Genomic DNA, 13304 nt, shown 5'->3' with positions numbered 1-13304 from the left:
GAGAAAATTTTTTATGTTTAAATTTTTCTTGACTTGTCATAAAATATGAATTTTATTTCACACAGCTAACATCATACTCAATGGTGAAAAGCTGAAAACATTTCCTCTAAGAGCAGGAACAAGACAGGGATGCCTATTCTCACCACTTTTATTCAACATAGTATTGGAAGTCTTAGTCACAGCAAATCAGACAAGAGAAAGAAATTCCTTTTATCTAAATTGGAAAGGAAGAAGTAAAATTGTCACTGCTTGCAGATAACATGATACTATATATAGAAAATCCCAAAGATACCACCAAAAAACGATTAGAACCAATACATGAATTCAGTAACTTGCAGAATACAAAATTAATATAACAGAAATCTGCTGCATTTCTATACACTAACAATGATATATCTGATAAAGGGCTAATATCCAAAATATACAAAGAACATATACAACTCAATATGAAAGAAAAAAACAAATCAAAAAACAAATTTAAAAATGGGCAGAGGACCTGAATAGACATTTTTCCAAAGAAGACGTACAGATAGCCGACAGGCACATGAAAAGACGCTCAACATCACTAACTGTCAGGCAAGTGCAAATGAAAACCACAAGGATATATATCACCTCACACCTGTCAGAATGGTTATTATCAAAAGACAACAAATAAGTGTTGGTGAGGATGTGGAGAAAAGGGAACCCTCGTGCACTGTTGGTGGGAATGTAAATCGGTGCAGCCACTACGGAAGACAGTATGGAGGTTCCTCAAAATATTAAAAATAGAACTAGCATACGTCCAGAAATTCCAATTCTGGGTATTTTTCCAAAGAAAACAAAAACACTAATTTGAAAAGCTATATGCAGCCCTATGTTCACTGCAGTACTATTTATAATAGGCAAGATATGGAAGCAACCCAAGTGTCCATCAACAAATGAATGGATAAACATACATACACAATGGAGTATTACTCAGCCATAAAAAAAGAATGAAATCTTGCCATTTGCAACAACATGGATGGACTCAGAGGGTATTACGATAAGGGATATAAGTATGACAGAGAAAGGCAAACACCATATGATTTCACTTATATGTGGAATCTAAAAAACAAAACAAATAAACAAAACAAAATGAAAATAGCCTCATAGATACAGAGAACAAAATGGTGGTTGCCAGAGGGAAGGGGTGAGGGGATGAGTGAAACAGGTGAGGAGATGAAGAGGTACAAATTCCAGTTGTAAAATAAATAAATCACAGAGATTTAATGTGCACGATAAGGGATATAGTCAATAATATTGTGATAACTTTGTATGGTGACAGATGGACACTAGACTTACTGTGGTAATCATTTTGTAACGTATAACAAATTGAATCACTCTGTTGTACATCTGAAACTAATATAATATTGTAAATCAATTATACTTCAATTGAAAAGATTAGTTTGCATTACCTAGTATTTGTGTAAAAATGGAATCATACAGTAGGTGTTCTTTTCCCCCTCTAGCTTCTTTCATTCAGCATAATTATTTTGAGATATCCATGTTACTATGTATATCAAGATTCATCCTTTTTCATTACCTAGTAGTATTTCATTATATGGATATAGGACAATTTGTTTATCCACTCACCTGTTGATGGACATTTGTGTTGCTTACAGTTTGGGGGTGTAACAAAAAAATCTGCTATGAACATCTTATGTAAGTCCTTGTACACACAAATGTTTTCATTGCTTCAGGAACATTTCTAGTAGCGGAATGGCTGGGTGGTAGTGTAAGTGAATGTTTAAATTTTTAAAGAAACTGCCAATTTTTTTTTCAGAATGTCTGTAGTGTTTAACATCCCTACCAGCAGTGTTTGAGAGTTCCAGTTCCTCCACTTCCTCTCCAATACTTGGTATGGTCAGTCTTTTTCATCTTAGCCTTGTAATATGTGAGCAGTGGTATCTCACTGTGGTTTTAATTTGCGTTTCCCTGAAGACTAATGATGTTGACATCTTCTCATGTACTTATTTGCTATCTACACATCTTCCTTGCTGAAGTGTCTTTTCAAATCTGCTGCCTATTCTTTTTTTTTGTTTTTTCTTATTGTTGAATTTTGAGAGTTCTTTTTATATCCTAGATACAAGTTCTTTTGTTGAGTATGTGATTGCAAATATTTTCTTCCAGTCTGTAACTTGTCTTTTCATTCATTTAACAATGTCTTTTAATTTTTAAGTACAATTTATCAATTTTTGGGGTGGGTATATGGATCATGCTTTTTGTGTGCTAAGAACTCTTTGCCAAACTTAGGTCACAAAATTCTCTATGTTTTCTTCTAAAAGACTGATAGTTTTACATTTTACATTTACATATATAACACATTTTGAATTAATTTTTGTTTGAAGTGTGAGGTAGAGGTCAAGATTTGTTCATTTGGGTTTCTTTTTTTTGTATATGAATGTCCCACTGTTCCAACACTATTACTTTAAAAGACTATCTTTTTGCATCAAATTGTGTTTGCACCATTGACAAAAACCAACTGACCATGTTTGTGCAAGTCTGTTTCTAAAATCTCTATTCTTTTCCATTCATCTATATGTCTATCCTTTCATGAATATCACACTGTCTTCATTCTTGTAGTCTTATTGCAAGCTTTACAATCCAGTAGTGTAAGTCCCCCAACTTTGTCCTTTGCAAAATGATTTTGGCTATTCTAATTTTTTGGCCTTTCATATACAAGCTGATTCTAGAATCAGCTTGTCTGTTATCTCCAGAAAATTATGCTGGGATTTTGATTGGAATTACATTAAATCTATAGATCAGTTTGGAGAAAACTGACATCTTAACTATGTTGAGACTTACACTCCATGAGCACAGTGTATCACTCCAGCATTTTGTAGTTTTTAGCATAAGGTTCCATGCATATTTTATATATTAAACCTCAATATTTCACTTTATAGAGTTGTTGTAAATGGTACTGTTTAAAATATTTTTTTTTCCAAATTTTATTACTAATATACAGAAATACAACTGATTTTTAAAAATGTTGACCTTGTATCCTGCTACCTTCCTAAACTCACTTATTACTTCTAGGAGCTTTTTGTAGATTCCTTAGGATTTTCTATGTAGATATTACTGTCATTACTGTAAAGCTTACTTCTTCCTTTTTAATCAGTCTGTCTTTTATTTCTTTTCCTTGTCTTATTGTGCTGGCTAGAACTTCCAATATAATGTTGAAGAGAAGGAGTGAGAGTGGACATTCTTGCCTTGTTAGGGGGAAAGCATTCAGTCTTTCACCATTAACTATATTGCTAGCTGTAAGCCTTTTTGGTGAATGTCCTATATCAGGTTAAGAAAGTTCCTTTCTATCGTTATATGTGAGAATTTTTATCATGAGTGGATGTTGAATATTGTAAATACTTTTAATGCATTAATAAATATACCTACGTGGGGGTTTTAATTTTTGTTTTGTTTTTGTTTGTTAATATGCTAGATTACATTGATCAACTTTCAAATGTTGAAACAACCTTGCATTCCAAGGATAAACACCATGTGGTCATGACATATTATTCTTTTGATGTATTGTTAGATTGTATCTGCTAGTATTTTTTTGTTGAGGATTTTTGTGTTTGTGCTCATGAGGAATATTGGACTGTAGTTTTTTGTTTGTTTCTTTGTACTGTCTTTGGTTTTGGTATTAGGGTAATACTGGCCCCATATAATGATTTGGGAGGTGTTCCCTTCTGTTTTCTAGCAGAGAATTGGTGTTATTTCTTTTTTAAATGTTTGATAAAATTCATCAGTGATACTGTATGGGCCTGGTGTTTTCTTTATGGGAAGATTTTAATTAAAATGTTATTTTTAAATAGGTATAGGATATTCAAGGTGAATATTGGTAGTCTGTGGAGTTAAAGGAATTGTTTATTTCTTTTAAGGTCAAACTTATTGGCATAAAGTTATTCATAATACATTATTATTCTTTTACTATCTATAGGATCTGTATTTATGTCACTTCTCTCATTCCTGATATTGGTAATTTGTCTTTACTCTTTTTTTTCCTAATAAGCCTCTGTAAAGATTTCTCAATTTTATTTATTTTTTAATATAACCAGCTTTTGGTTTTGCTGACTTTGTCTTAGATTTATGTTTTCTATTTCATGAATTCCTTCTCTTATCTTTAACATTTATTTTCTTCTGATAACTTTTGGTTTAATTTTTTCTTCTTTTTCAAGTTTCTGAATGTTGACGGTAAGGTCATTGTTTTGTGGCATTCTTCTTTTCTAATATGGGCATTTACTGCTGTACATGTCTAAGCCCTATTTTTGCTTCATCCCAGCAATTTTGATATTTTTTTATTTCTCATTATACATTCTAATTTCCTTTTTAAATTATTTGTTGACACATGGATTACTTGGAGCTGTGCTACTTAGTTTCAAAATATTTGGGGGAATTTCCAGAGATCTTCTGTTTTGACTTCCGATTTAATTCCTTTGTGGTCAAAAAACATACTTTGTAGTACTTGAATCCTTTTAAATTTATTGAGCCTTGTTTTATGGCCTGGGTTATAGTCTATCTTGATAAATGTTCCATGTACACTAGAAAAGAAAGTGCATTCTGCTGTTGTTAGTTGGAGTGCTCTATAAAAACCAATTAGGTCAAGTTGACTGACACTGTTGCTCAAGTATTTGATGTCCTTACTGATTTTCCTTCTACTTGTTCTATCAATTTTAAGAGTAGGATATTGAAATTTGCAAATATAATTGTGAATTTGCCTATAATTCTATCAGAGTTGCTTCATTTATTTTATTTTATTTTTTATTTATTTATTTATTTTTTTGCTTCATTTATTTTAAAGCTCTGTTATTAGGTGCATAAACATTTATAGCACTTTGATGAATTAACTCTTTTATCATTAATAAATTAATCTCTTCATTCCTGGCAGTATTATTTGCTCTGAAATTTGATTTTTTAAAATATTTCCTAAGCTTTTACTTAACTTACGAACATGTGGGATACAATTCTAATAATTCTTTTAATGTCTTTGTCTCTACAAATTCTTACATCTGTGCCCATTCTGGGTTGCTTTCAATAGATACATTTTTCTCCTCTTTATGGGCAGTATTTCCTGCTTCTTTGCATGCCTGGTGATTTTTTTACTGTGTGCCAGACATTGTGATTTTACCTTTTTGGGTGCTGGCTATTTCTGTGTTCCTATAAATATTCTTGAACTTGTTCTGGGAGACAGTTACTTGGAAACAGTTTAGTATTTTCTGTCTTGCTTCTAAGATTTGTTAAGTGGGATGAGAGTAGAGTTCAGTCTAAGGTGAAATAATTCCTTCTGAGGCAAGACCCTTCTGTGTACTCTATCCAATACCTTGTGAATCATGAAGTTTTCCATTCTGTCTGGTGAGAACAGGTGCTTTTCTTGGCCCCATACTAGCCCCAGGCACAAATACCTCTTATCCTTTCAGTTGGTTCTTTCCCCAGCCTCTGGTAGTTTCCTCACATGGATGCACTCATCAGTACTCCCTGAAACCTCTGAAGACGCCCAAAGTTCTATTTCTGTGCAGCTTTCTCCTCTCCAGTACTCTGTTCTGCAAAATTCTTTGGTTTCCCTGGTCTTTCAGCTCTGTCTCCTCCTTTAAGGAAACTGCAAGGCTCCTCCCAGGAATCTTCTCCCCACACAGCTTTCTTGCTTCTTTGCATGTCTGGTAATCTTTGATTGGATGCCAGCCATTGTGAATTTTAATTTGATATGTGCTGGAAAGTTTCATATCTCTGCAAGTATTCTTTTTTTTTTTTAATTAATTAATTAATTTATTTATTTATGGCTGTGTTGGGTCTTCGTTTCTGTGCGAGGGCTTTCTCTAGTTGCGGCAAGCGGGGGCCACTCTTCATCGCGGTGCACGGGCCTCTCACTATCGTGGCCTCTGTTGTTGCGGAGCACAGGCTCCAGACGCGCAGGCTCAGTAATTGTGGCTCACGGGCCTAGTCGCTCCGCGGCATGTGGGATCTTCCCAGACCAGGGCTCGAACCCGTGTCCCCTGCATTGGCAGGCAGATTCTCAACCACTGCGCCACCAGGGAAGCCCTCTGCAAGTATTCTTGAACTCTGTTCTGTGATGCAGTTAATTTATCTATAAATAGTTTGAGCCTTTCAAGTCTTACTTTTAAGTCCTTTTTGGGGTAGGGTCAATGCAGTATTTCTTCAAGAATTTATTTTGCCTCACTACTGAAACAGTATTTTTCTGAGTGCCTTACCTGGTATCTCATTACTTACATGATTTATCCATTCTGGATGATGGAAAGACAATCTGAATACAGCCCTGTGTGAGCTCTGGGGAATGTCTCCTCTCATTCTTGTCCTGACCCCAGGTAAGTTTCCTCAATCACATGTGTTAATTAGTATGTAGCTAAAGACTTGTGCCTCTCTGAGTTTTCTCTCTGTGCATCTCTCATCTTTTCATACTCTGCCTTACAAACTATAGACCCCTTGGGCTCCCTGGACTCCCAACTCTGTCTTCTCAGCCCTGGGAGACTGCTGGTTTCTTCCTGAATTTCCCCTCTGCATGCCACAGCTTGGAAACTCTCCAGGAAATAAGCTGGCTTAGTCAAGGGCTCATCTTTTCGGTTTCTTCTCTGTTAAGAATCACTGTCCTATGCTGCCTGATGTCCCATATCTGAAGACCATTGTTTTGTATATTTTGTTAGTACCTTCAGATGGTGTGTGTGTGTGTGTGTGTGTGTGTGTGTGTGTAAACCTAGTCTTTTTACTCTATCTTGGCCAGCAGAAGTACTCATTCTCTCTTTTTGAACTACCTTCCCTCTGGCTCATGTTCAAGTCTCCTTTTTTGGGGTAACATTCCCTGGACATTCCCCTTCCAGTCACAACTAAGTTTCTAAAAGTAATAATCTATTACTGCAGTTGTTTTATTACCATCCACCAAGTTTTCAAAAACCTGGCTTAGTTTTTCATCTTTTCCAATTTGTCAGATGAAATGGGATCTTCTTAGTATTCAATCTCTTAGAGTTCTTGACCCATCCAACTCCAGTTAGTACTCCCTTCTCGACACTCTCTCCTCCACTGGCCTCCCCTCTGCAGTTTTCCTCTTTGCTGTTTATGGCTTTTGACTCCCTTTGCTCCAGTCCACCTGCATCTCTTATCTCTTCCATACTGTTGCCATTTTAACCACTCTAATTTGCAACTGTATTCATGCCTCTTTTTGGCTTCAAATCCTTCAGTGACCTTACCTGCATGTGAGACACAGTCCAAAATCCTTTGCAGGGTTTACCAGACTTGCCATGCATTATCTATGTTGTCTGCTCTCCCCACCTCCCAGACAGACAGACAGACACACACACACACACACACACACACTCTTCCACTTAATTTCCATCTTGTGCTCTAGCCTTATGAGACTAGTAAGAGAAAGTCACTTGTAGACCCTGAACAGAAATTTCTATTTCATACTTTCATGTTTTTGCTCTCACTGTTTCCTCTTCATAAAATGTCCTGCTCCCTGCTCCAATCCACCTAGCAAACTTATATTTATCTTGCAGAACTCAGCTCAGCTGTATCCTTTTCTATGAGGCATTTCTTTAACGCTGACACACACTTAACAACTCTACTCAGAATTAACAAGCCCCTCCCTATGTGTTTCCTTTGCCTTCACCAATTTCTCCAAATTCTCAGCACAATCTGTAAGACACCATTTGATCTCGTTCCCGCCTCCCTCTCCACCCTCAGCCTTCCCCACCCTGTTCTCTCTTATTCTGATCCAACCACACTAGCCTCACTTCATTTCCTCAGGTACAGAAGCCCTGCCTCAGGGCCTTTGCACAAGCTGTTCCTACTCCCTGGAATGTTATCTCTTCCCTGCCCACTCAGCCTTCAGATTTCAGCTTAAAAATCACCTTTTAAGGAAGCCTTTCTTAATACCTCATACTACATAATGCGCTTTCAGTGTATGCTGTCCTTTTCTTTTAAAGCTCGTCACAATTTATAAATATATACTGATAAAATCGTATGATTTCCTCTCTAATCCCTACAGATAGTGAACACCGTGAACATGGGCTCTGTATCTTTTTTTTGTCTTATCATTTCACCCCTAAAACCTGGCATGACCTTGAGGCATTCAATGTTTGCTGAAGATGTGTATGGGATGGATGCTGGTACTTGGTACTCCATCTGTGAGCATTGATTCAACATGGCCTCCAGATGGCAGTCAGACTCAGCCACCCTGCCTGCAAGGGGCTGAAACAAGTATAGGCCAGAGTTCCCTGAAAGAGAGGGAGGTCCCAGCTGTGTCCTTCGCCAAGTGCCCTGTGGCTCAGCAGCCCTGAGAAGTGGTACTTGGCACAATGTAATTACATACTTAACACATGTCAGGCTCCTCCACCAACTGTAAACTCCAGGCCCATCTGTCCATTTGCAGCTGAATCCCCAGGGCTAGTGCCAAGACAGACAAAGAGTAGGTGCTTAATATATGCTGAATGAATAAATAATTAAAGCATAGGCAGTTATTCACAACTGGCTAAAACATCTTCCTGTATAATCTTGTACATAGCACAGAAAACTGTGCCTAAGGACTCTCCATTTTTCTTGCATATATAGTGAACAAACAGAAATATAATTAATACTCAGTACAAAGCTCCAGAACTATAGAACCATGAGCCCTATTTTCTCTATTCCAAAACATTTCTTGGATATAAATTCTGGATTGGAAGCAGGGCCATGTGATGACTTCCATAGGCCCTAGGTACTCTCATTTCTAAAGGCCCCACTGTGGCACAGTAAAGTGTACACATATGCCACATTAAGTGTGTGTGTCTGTGTGTGTATTATATACATATATATGTACGTGTATATATATATATATGATATTTTTATTTCTATATTTAATTATTAAATATATTCTATTTAAAATATATTTATATTTCTATATTTAATTACTAAGTATAAACATTATGAAAATATTTAATAACTTTGCTTTCAAAATTATACATTTCACCTTTATAATTTTCTTATAACATTTTGAAATCATAATCCTTTTTCAGGACTCAAACATTCCTGTAGATTTTTGAAAAGGCTGTGGGACCTGGGAGTGTGCACCTGTGGCCTCTGATTTGGAACCCCGGTCTGTCCTACACCATAGTGAGTATTCAACGAGCTCCTGCTGAGGAACAGACACTGTGTGAGGTCCTGGGGAAATGGAAGCAAATGGGAAGAGAGTTCACAGTGCACCTGAGAAGACAAATTTGCAGCTCATTAGAATGGAATGTGATTGATACTATGGGAGCACATAGAGAGACCGATTAGTTCTCTGCAGAACTAACTGGGTCTGGATCTGTGGATCTAGGGGTGTGACAGCCAGAGTCTGGAAGGCACTTGGAAAAGGAGCCTCGATTGCAAAAGCCAAGGAGTTTGGACCCGTCGTACAGGTAAGGGAAGTCCCTGTGGGCTTTTAAGCCAACGAGTGGCGAGGTATTAGCTATGCTTTATGAGAACTGGTTGCCCTGTGGGGGACTTGCTCCTTTGGGGTGATTCAAGTGTGGGATCCAGCACCCCACCCCAACTTGAGCCAGGATGTCTCTGCTTTCATCCATTTTGTAGGCTGGATTGCACATACATTTTTCATTTGAGAAATGTAGGATAGAAACTCCCTGAGGACCAGGTCTTTTTGCTCACAAATGAACCTAGAATTGGCAGAGAAGGTGCTAAATAAATATTTGTTGAATGAGTATGAATGTTTGATACAGAGAATTGATTCAAGTGTTCTGATAGTTTAGACTATTATTCAGCAATTTCTCACCCCACTCCCCTTCCCACTGTGGACAGACTGTACTTCTGCAGATTAAGATGTTCGTTTTGGCCATGGAACTTGTCTTAGCAATGGAATGTTGTTGATATGATGTGTTAGTTGAAATGTGCTTATACAGTTGGGTTCATCCTTCTGTGCTCTTGCCTTTTGTGATAAGAAGAATATGCCTTAACTAGACTTATTGTGGTGATCATTTTTCAATTCTTACAAAATATCAAATCATTATGTTGTACAACTGTAAGTAATTTAATGTTACATGCCAATTATACCTCAATAAATTAAAGAGGAAGGAGGAGGAGAAGGAGGAAGAAGAAGAGGAAGAGGAGGAGAGGGAAAAAGAATGAGAATATGCCTTAATTAGCTGCTGGCCAAGGAGAGTAAGATGTGGACCTGAACTGCCGCTTGACAAATGTATACACCTTGTAACCATGGTCACACTACAGAATATTTTCCATCATCCCCCAAAGTTCCCTTGTGTTCCTTTACAGTAAAATTTCACCCATCTCTGGGCCCAGGCAACCACTGATCTGTTTTCAGTAACTACAGATTTGTTTTGACTACTCTAAAACTTCACATAAAAGGAATCATATGGTAAGGACTGTTTTGTGTCTGAATTCTTTCATTCAGCACAACCATGTGGCTTTGTGTATCAGTAGTTTGTTACTTTTTATCACTGAATAGTATTTCAATTATGGATATAGCATAATATCTTCATCCATTTGCATGCTCATAAATATTTGGATTCTTTTCAGGTTTTGTTATTTTGAAAAAAAAATGAACGTACAAGATTTTGTGTGGACATGTATTTTTATTTCTCTTGAATAAATACCTAGGAGTGGAATTGCTGCATTGGATAGTAATTATACTCTTACTTTTATTGGAAACTATGAAATTATTTTCAAAAGTGGTTGTACCATTTTATATTCCCACCACTTGATATTGTCAGTCTTTATAAATTTAGTCATTCTCAAGGGTGTCTACGGTATGTCACTGTGGTTTTAATTTGCATTTCCTTGTTCACTAATAATATTGAGCACCAAGGGACTTCCCTGGTGGTCCAGTGGTTAGGACTCCGCACTTCCACTGCAGGGGGCATGGGTTCAATCCCTAGTCAGGGAAGTTCCAAGTGCCACATGTGGAATAAATAAATATTTATTTATTTAAATTAAAAAATAAAATAAAATAAAATAATAATAATATTGAGCACATTTTCTGGTACTTATCGGCCATTTGTATTGTTTTTTTCATTGCCCATATTTTTTGGTTGCTTTTTTTTAACCAGTGAGCTATAACAAAGTTTCTTATATATCTTGTATACAAATCCTTATTTCAAGTATTTTCTCCCAGTCTGGGGCATGCCTGTCTGTGTTCATAAAGATGAAGAGTAGAAATTTAAAATTTTTAGTGAAATCAAATTTTCCATTTTTTCTTTTATAATTCATTCTTTTTGTTTTATATCTAAGAAACCTTTGCCTCTCCCAAGATTGCAAAGATTTTCTATTTTTTTCTATAAGTGTATATGTAATTTTAGCTTTTACAATTAGGTCTAAGATCCATTTCAAATTACTTTTTGTGTGTGGTGTCAGAAAAGGGTTAAGGTTTATTTATTTATTGCATATGAATATCCAGATGTTCCAGCATAATTTGCTGAAGTGACTGTCCTTTCTCCATTGAATTACTTTAGCTTCTTAGTGAAAATCAGTTGGCCATATATATATGGGTCAACTGCTAGTGTCTCTCTTCTGTTACATTGGCCTATATGTCCATCCTTAAGGCAATCTGACTCTCTCATGATTATTGTGGATTTATAGTGGCTCTGACAATCTCTGCAGTTTAGTTGGAGTATTTAGACCATTTACATTTAACGAAATTATTTACAAGGTTTGTTTTCCTCCTTTTTCTCCTCTTTTCCGCCTTCTTTTGGATTACTCGAACATATTTTTATAATTCCATTTTATCTCCCCATTGTATTATAAGCTGTACTTCCCTGGTATATTTTATACTAATTGCTCTGGGGTTTACAATATTCATTGTTAATTTATCACAGTCTACTTTTAAATGATATTATACCTCTTCATGTACTGTATATCTCTCTCTCTCAAAAGAAAAAAAAAAAATCTTCCATTTCCCTCTCCTTTCCCATGTGCCACTGTTGTAACATATATTTTATAAACACCACAATCCAGTTATAATATTTTCTTTAAATAGTAATTTTTCTTTCAAAGTCTTTAAAATCAAAAATTTTAATATTCTCTTACATATCTTAACATTTCTGATGCACCTCATTCTTCATTTATTTCTGCCCAAAGAACTTCCTTTAACGTTTCCTATTGTACAGGTCTGATGGCAACAGATTCTCTCAGCTTTTGTTTGTGTGAAACTGTCTTCACTTTTTCCTGATTTGTGAAAGGTATTTTCACTACTTACCTAATTCTACATTGATAGTTTCCTTTAGTACTTTAAAGATGTCTTTCCACTGTCTTATGGTTCACTTGGATTCTGACAAGAAATTTGCAGTTATTGTTAGGCTTATTTCTCTGTACATAATATGTCTTTTGTTTCTGTCTCTCGAGTTTCCCTTAATCACTGATTTTCAGGAATTTGATTATGTGCCTTGGAGTGTTTTTCTTTGTGTTTATCGTGCTTGAGGTTCATTGAGCTTCTTGCATCTGAACTTACAGCTTTCATCAAATTTTGAAAATTTTCTGCTATCTCTTCAAATATTTTTTTCTGCTACTCCTTCCCCCACCAATCCTCCTCCTGGGAGTCCAATTACATGTATGACAGACTGCTTGGTATTGCCCACAGGTCACGGAAACTCTTGTTCTTTTGTTTTTTAAATTTATTTTTTCTTTGTGCTCCATTTTGGATACTTCCTATTGCTACATCTTCAAATACACTAATACTTTCTTTTGCAGTGTCTTATCTCCTTTTAATTGCATGAAGTGAATTTTTTACTTCTGATGTTGTACTTTTCAGCTCTAGAAATCTCATTATTTTAAAAATAATCTTCCATTTCTCTCCTCAATATACTAATATTTTCCCTTAAATATGTAAACTCATTTATAATAGTTGTTTTTATATCCCTGTCTGCTAATTTCATCATGCTATACTTTCTGGATATGTTTCTACTGACTTACTGTCTCCTAGTAAAAGACAATACTTTCCTGCTTCTTGGCATGTCTACCAATTTTTGGTTGGACGTGGGACATTGTAGATCTTACGTTGTTGAATGTATGGATTTTACTGTCTCACTTTAAAGAGTGTTGAGCTCTGTTCTGGCAGGCAGTGCAGTCACTTGTGGCTTAGTTTTATCCTTCTGAGCCTTATTTTTAAGCTTTGTTATATCAGACAGAGAGTAGTCTCTACCTTAGAGACTTAGATAATTTAAACCTACTATTAAGCTTCAGCCTTTCTGGAGTCTCTACTGCATACTCAAGTGATCAGTGAGAACTTTCCCGTCTGACTGGAGGAAGCCTGAACAATTCCTAGCAGTGGTAGAGTTCCTAGAACAGTATAACTC

Source organism: Balaenoptera acutorostrata, chromosome 12, assembly GCF_949987535.1.
Source record: "Balaenoptera acutorostrata chromosome 12, mBalAcu1.1, whole genome shotgun sequence".
Taxonomy (NCBI): Eukaryota; Metazoa; Chordata; class Mammalia; order Artiodactyla; family Balaenopteridae; genus Balaenoptera; species Balaenoptera acutorostrata.
Note: the sequence above shows the minus strand (reverse complement) of the source record.